This window comes from Oxyura jamaicensis (assembly GCF_011077185.1).
Source record: "Oxyura jamaicensis isolate SHBP4307 breed ruddy duck chromosome 13 unlocalized genomic scaffold, BPBGC_Ojam_1.0 oxy13_random_OJ72505, whole genome shotgun sequence".
Taxonomy (NCBI): domain Eukaryota; kingdom Metazoa; phylum Chordata; class Aves; order Anseriformes; family Anatidae; genus Oxyura; species Oxyura jamaicensis.
This window is the reverse complement of record NW_023304319.1, coordinates 10,386-17,158: the sequence shown is the minus strand read 5'-3', so window position 1 is coordinate 17,158 and position 6,773 is coordinate 10,386. Positions and strand designations below refer to the sequence as shown.

The following is a 6,773-nucleotide window of genomic DNA, read 5'->3' as shown; positions in this document are numbered from 1 at the left end:
TGTCGGCGGCAAATGTCTCTTTCTCCTTTGATCTGAGACGAGGGTCCAGCCCCTTTCTTCTTGCAGGCAATCCAGCCCTCTGTCCTGCATGTGATCAGCTGGGTCAGCTACTACCCCTTGCAGGGACTTAGGAGGGGACTGCTGGGCATCAGCAGGGGCAGGTTGACACCTCCTATCCGTCTCCCTCAGAGACTCCCAGGATCCCCTCAGGCTGCGGATTTCTTGCTGCAGCCCAGCCACCTGCTTGAGGAGTTCCTTGAGCAGGGCACACCTGCACCCATGACAGCCCTCTCTTCCCTCAGGACCCAGGGGGACCTCCAGATTCCAGAGCTCCCCACCGTTTCCAGCCTGGACTGCCACTTCCCCCTCAGGGGATCCACCTGACTGCCCACATGAGCCCAGAGAGGCTGTATCTCCTCCATTGGGGTTACCGCATTGGCCTGGCTGCTGCGACGGGTGCCCACCTGGGTGAATTCTAGGTGCAAAGAGGCAAAGTTCCCTGACAAGAGGAGGGGAAGAGAAAGGGAGGTGAGGATCCTCCTTGCACTCCTCCCTGCCCTGCCTGAACTGCCAAGCCGGTCCTGTTAACTGCCTGCGCTAACTGCCAAGCCGGTCTTGTTAGCACGTCCTGTTTGCAGCACTCTTGGGTTGCGGCGCTCCCTAGGGACTGCTTTTATAGCGCCAGGGGGAGGGCTGCTGTCACCCCTGGCTCCGCCCTCAGCACGTCAGCGCCCGCGGCGGCACAAGCACAGCTCCTGCCTGCTCGGGGTGAGGGTCGGGGCTGCGGCTCTGACCAGTCGGCTCTATGCTGCGTTACTGGGGGGAGTTTAGGGGTTGGCTCCGTTTGTCTCCCTGCCAGGAGCCCTCGCTGTAGCCGATCCGCGCGAGGTCCTCGTTAAAAAAATAAGGGCCTTGGCAAATTGGGTAAGTATAAAAATGGATGAATTCCAATAATTTTTCCCCAATTTAAATTTCAAGCATTGCAAAAAGAACGTCTTTTCCTGTTGGCCAGTTGCTTACATTTACAGACTCAGCGCTTTTCCAGAATCAATTTTTGAATTAACACAGAAAGAAGCTGCCGTATCCAACAAAAAAAGTCCATGCCTCGTTTATCCTTCAGCCTAAGGCAATTTATTTTTTTTTTCCAATGTCTTTCCTTCTTGCAGTATGCATGCTGGTTCTGTCCTAATGTTCCTCTAAACCCTCCTAAAGTCCTCTCTTCACCTTTCTCAATTCCCCCCTCCGCCCCCCCCCCTTTCTGTTCTAGTGCAGCCACTGTTTGCTGTGACTATCACCTTAGATAACTTCTGTCCTTCACATCTCCCCTATTCCTAATGTGATAAATGATTGAGTCTCAAATAGAATTCCAATTAAAGTTAGCAATTTATTAGAGGAATAAAGGCAAGCAAACAGTGCTGGGTGCATTGGGAGTCTCTGCTCCACCAAGACGCACACCCCACAGTTCCCATTTCGGGCTTATATCTCCTCTACTAATGCATATTCATTGGTGGGCGTGTCCTCCTTCGAGCATGCCTTCTTCTTCTGGAATCTTCTCGAACCTTCTCGACCCCAGACCACATGCATGCTCCCCCCCCCCCCCCCCGCCCTCTGCCTAGCAACAACACTGGTCCAGGCTGTTCCTGTCAGGTGGCCATTGCAGAACACAAGAACTATATACAGACATTAACCATCAAATGTAAAAACCATATACATATATTGATCACCAAACACAATAACTATATACATACATTAACCATCTCCATTTCTCCAATCTTGTGGTTATACAAGGATATGTAAGACAGTCACATTCTATCATGTGGCCCTAGCATTGCTCTACATTGACACAAAATCAGATGAACATATCTCACAATCCCCCATTTCCTTTTTCATGGTATTCATTCGTGTTCTCCTTTCCAATGGAGTCAATATTTGCCGAATTGGTTCCAATTTTGGATCTTCTTTTGTTTTTAGTATCATTAGGGAATGGGTTTTCCCTTCCCCTGGTTCTGGGTCAACAGGTACCACAGATATTTGCATTCCTTGTATAACCGAGTGTATTAATCTGGTAAAACAGGGCATTAAGCATTTAATTATTAACAATCCTCCACATATTCCAAATACAACTATCCCGATCTTAGTGGGCCAACCACCACCCATAAAGTCCCCCCATCATTCTCTTAAATTGATTAAATTCCAAGTTTGAATTGGGACATGCAGTTTTCTTCATTTCTTTTACAAGTTCATTCACAGCTTTTTCTTCATCATCAATCTCTAAACAGCAATTACTAAGGTTTAGCAACTGTGGGGATTTCATTTTTTTTTTTTACTCCTGTTTACATTTCATGATAGAATGAATTGAATAATAGTTCAATATTGATAATCTGTCTTCATTTCTACCCAATATTGATAAGGGAGTTCTTTTGGATCTTAGCATACGGTCCTGTCACCTTCTCTGCATAGAGCATATTGTGTTAGGTTAAAAATGCAGCTTCTATTTTTTCCCCTTTACATTCGTAGATTGTATGATACACCAGTGTTTGGGAGCTCCACCCTCCTTTTCTAGTAGTTGTTACACATTGACTGCAGTTGTTTGTCGTAGCTTGGGCCAAGAAACTGACCCCAAATAGGACTAGAAGAGGTCCGCTAAGGGTCATGGTGATCGGCAGTCACAGCCCAAAGGGGTTGCAGCCCTTGGCAGACGTTTCTGGCCGCAGCACTGGTTCCCTATCCAGCCTTGCCCTCTTCCCTAAGGGTGTCCTTTTAGAATTAGCTCCTTTTCTAATTTACAATCTATGTCCAAAAACTCGATTTGTATGGTGGATAACACTTAACTGATCCCTGTTATTTACAAATCCCCTCCCTTAATAAATATCCATTTAGAAGTTTCCCTGTTTTCCAATTTTACAGGAGTAATTATAATAAAATTCCCACAGCAACTTAGCTTATATTCTGTGACGAAAGTTCCTTGAAGTCCATCTGATGGCTAGTTTAGTTTCTCCTGGTTCAGATGTTACTTTCCACTCTCTCACTGGACCTTTCACTTGTGACACATGCGTCCATCCTTTTTCCGCAGTCCTTACAGCTGTTTCTGTGGTTAATAAAACAAGTAAGGGTCCTTCCCAGAGGGGAGATAGATTTTCTTCTTTCCATGTTTTTATTAGAACCCTGTCTCCTGGTTTCAACTGGTGAATTGTGAATCCTAAAGGTGGTGTTTGAGCCATCATCCCTATTTCTCTTAGTTCCTTTAATCTTTTACCAATGGTAATTATGTATTTTTGGATACTAGAATCCTCAACTACATTGTTCCCAAGGGGCATCCCTTGAAAATAAGGCATGCCATATAACATTTCATATGGTGATAATCCAGTCTCACTGTGTGGTTTAGTTCTAATGTTTAAAAGTGCCAATGGTAAGCATTTTGTCCAAGGCATTTGTGTCTCGATCATTAACTTGGCCAATTGTTGTTTTATTGTTTGATTCATTCTCTCTACTTTCCCCGAGCCTTGTGGGTGCCACGGAGTGTGGTACTCCCACTGAATGCCTAATGATTGACATAATAATTTTATTACTTTAGAAGTAAAGTGCATACCCTTATCAGAATAAATGTACTGGATTATCCCATATCTAGGTATTGTGTTCTAATAAAATTGTTACCACCATTTGTGCCGTAGCCCGTGATGCACGATAAGCTTCTACCCATTGTGTTAAATGATCTACCATTACCAATAGATATTTTATTCTCCCTACCTTAGGCAATTCAGTGAAATCAACTTGTACTTTCTCGAAAGGTCTGTAAACTGTTCTTCTCCCTCCCTCGGCTACTTGTCGAAACACTTTCTTATTTACCTTCTGACAGGTTAAACAACCTCGTGTAATTTGCTTTGCTATTTCGTAAATCCCAATGCAACCAAGTTGTTTAAGGAAATGATCACTTAACGCCCTTGTACCCCAGTGTGTTTGTGCATGCAATCGTTCTAATATTTGTCTCGTGTAGGCTTTTGGTAATATCTCTCGCCCATCAGGCAGTGTCCATTTCCCTTGTTCTAACTTAGCCCCTATTTTCTCCAATTTTGTTTGTTCCTCAGGGGTAAACTTCTTTTCCCCTTCCTCTCGTCTTTCTTCCTCCTGTATTACATTAATTCTAACGACCTGAGTTCTCAAGGCTGCTTCCTGGGCTTCTTTATCTGCTAGATTATTTCCTCTGGTTCGGTAATCTAATCCCTTTTGATGTCCTTTCACATGTACCACTATCTCTTTTGGTTCTCTTAGTGCCCTTAAAATTTTTACTATTAATTCTTGATGTGTAAGATTCCTCCCCTGAGTGTTAATTAAACCTCTTTCTTCCCAATTTTTCCCGAAAGTATGGACCACCCTATATGCATATTTGGAATCTGTAAATATAGTCCCACTTTTTCCCTTTAATAGTTCCAGGGCCCTACATAGGGCATACAGCTCGCAAGCCTGAGCTGACCATGATGGACTCAAAGGCCTCGATTCCACTGGTTCTAGGTCCTTATTAATTATTGCATATCCTGATTTTCTTTTTCCTTCCACTACTCAGGAGGAGCCATCTACAAACAGTGCTTCCCCTTTCTCCAACTCAGTATCCCTTAAATCTGGTCTCACCTTAGTCTGAGACTCAATTACCTCTAAGCAGTTATGTTGTAATTTTTCTGATGGTTCTCCAAACAAAAATTGTGCTGGACTCTGAGCAGAAGTTACCCTCAGTTCTAAGTCAGGGGAGTCAATTAGTATTGCTTCATACTTTAGGATTCGGCTATCCGTTAACCATTTTCCTGCTTTTTGTTGTAAGACACTTCTGACATTGTGTGGAGTATATACCTTTAAAGGGGCACTAAAGGTAACTTTCCTAACTTCCTCTATTAATAACGCTGTAGCAACCAAGGCTTGAAGACAAGCAGGCCACCCCCTGCTTACTGGATCAAGTAATTTAGAATAATATCCCATGGGTTTCTTAATCCCTGCCCAATTCTGAGTAAGAACCCCATACGCTGTCTGGTTTGACGTATGCACAAAAAGATAGAAAGGTTTTTCCAGGTCTGGGAGGCTCAATACAGGTGCTTCAATTAATGCCCTTTTTATTCCCTCAAATTTTTGATCATCTTCTGTGAGCCACTTAAGTCGGTTGTTAGTTAATTTCTCATATAAAAATTTGGCCTTTTCGCTGTAGCTTTCAAGCCATGGTCTACAATATCCTAATAATCCCAGTATTTGCCGTATTTCCTTTTTAGTTTGTGGGGGTCTTAGGGATAGGATCCCAGTTACCCTGTCAGGATCTAGCTTCTTTTTCCCCTCACTCAGCCAATGCCCTAAGTATTTTACTTCCTTCCCTCACAAACTGTAATTTTGATCAAGACACTTTTAATCCTTTTTCTCCTAGAAAGTTTAACAACGTAATAGTAGTTTTTCGGGTTCCCTCTTTAGTTTCTCCTGCCACCAATAGATCATCCACATGTTGTAGTAATTTTACTTCCTTGGGTAATGTGAAGTCTTGTAAAATCTTTTCTGAAGTTTGTCCAAATATATTTGGTGACTCTGTAAATCCCTGTGGCAGCACAGTCCATCTTAATTGTTGTTTTCCTCCCGTTTCGGGATCCTCCCACTCAAAGGCGAAATAATCTCTGGATTCTTCATCCAGAGGGCAAGCCCAAAAAGCATCTTTTAAATCTATAACACTATACCAAGTATGCTTGGGAGATATATGACTCAGTAAAGCATAGGGATTTGCTACCACAGGAAATTTAGTGATTGTTCTCTGATTGAGAGCTCTCAGGTCCTGTACCATCCTGTATGATCCATCTGGTTTCTTTACAGGAAGGATTGGTGTATTATGGGGTGACATACAAGGCTCTAAAGTTCCTCTTTCCAGAAGTCTGTCAACTACGGGTTTTAATCCTTTTCGACCCTCCATTGGTATAGGGTATTGTTTGACTCTGATTGGACGATGTGGATCTATTATTTTAACATTTATGGGGGCCATTTTTATCTTTCCGATTTCCCCTTCCTTATACCATACTGAGGGGTTAATGACTTCTTTGTCCTTTTGCGACAAAGTGTATAGTTTAATCTCTAGTTTGTCTCCTTGGCTTTGAATGCTTAAGTTTAATTTTAAAATCAAATCCCTTCCTAATAAATTGTACTCTGCTTCAGGGAGCCAAAGTAAATCATTAAAACAAATTTTCGTCTCTGTTTCCACTTTTACATCTTTCAAGACATGTACTTGTGGTGGTTTTACTGTGCTAGGCAGTTGAACACCACAACCGCTCTCTCACTCCCCCTCCTCAGATGAGGAGGGGAAGAAGTAAAGGAAAGAACAACTCACGGGTTGAGATAAGGATGATTTAATTAAAGAGAAAAAAAAATATATATATATATATATTATTAAGGAAATATTATTATTAATTAAACAATTCAACTAAGGGGAAAAAAGGGAAAGGGGAAGAGGGAGGGGGAAAGGGAATAACTAAACAAAACAAGTAAAGGCTATGTGGAAGTGCAGAGGGAAAGAAATTACTCTCTACTTCCTACAAATGAGCGATGCTTGACCACGTCCTTGAAGCAGGGCCTCAACGCACGTAGCCGGTGTTCGGGAGGAGGACAGACGTCTTCACAACGAGAGCCCACCCCTCCCCTCTTCTTCCTTTTTCCACCTTTTATTGCTGAGTGTGACATCATATGGTATGGAATATCCCTTTGGTTGATTTAGGTCAGCTGCCCTGCTGATGTTTCTTTCTCACTTTTTGCCCACCCCC

The 6,773-nt window shown here is 42.9% G+C and overlaps 1 long non-coding RNA gene across 1 annotated transcript in view; it reads left to right on the top strand.

Annotated features, from left to right (window-relative positions):
• Positions 1–1,956: 1,956 nt before the first annotated feature.
• Positions 1,957–6,773, top strand: part of LOC118157879 — an 11,201-nt gene continuing 6,384 nt past the window's right edge. The window contains exons 1-2 of the long non-coding RNA XR_004746735.1: positions 1,957–2,137; positions 4,023–4,025. This is a non-coding gene — a long non-coding RNA (uncharacterized LOC118157879). The remainder of the gene's footprint in view (positions 2,138–4,022; positions 4,026–6,773) is intronic.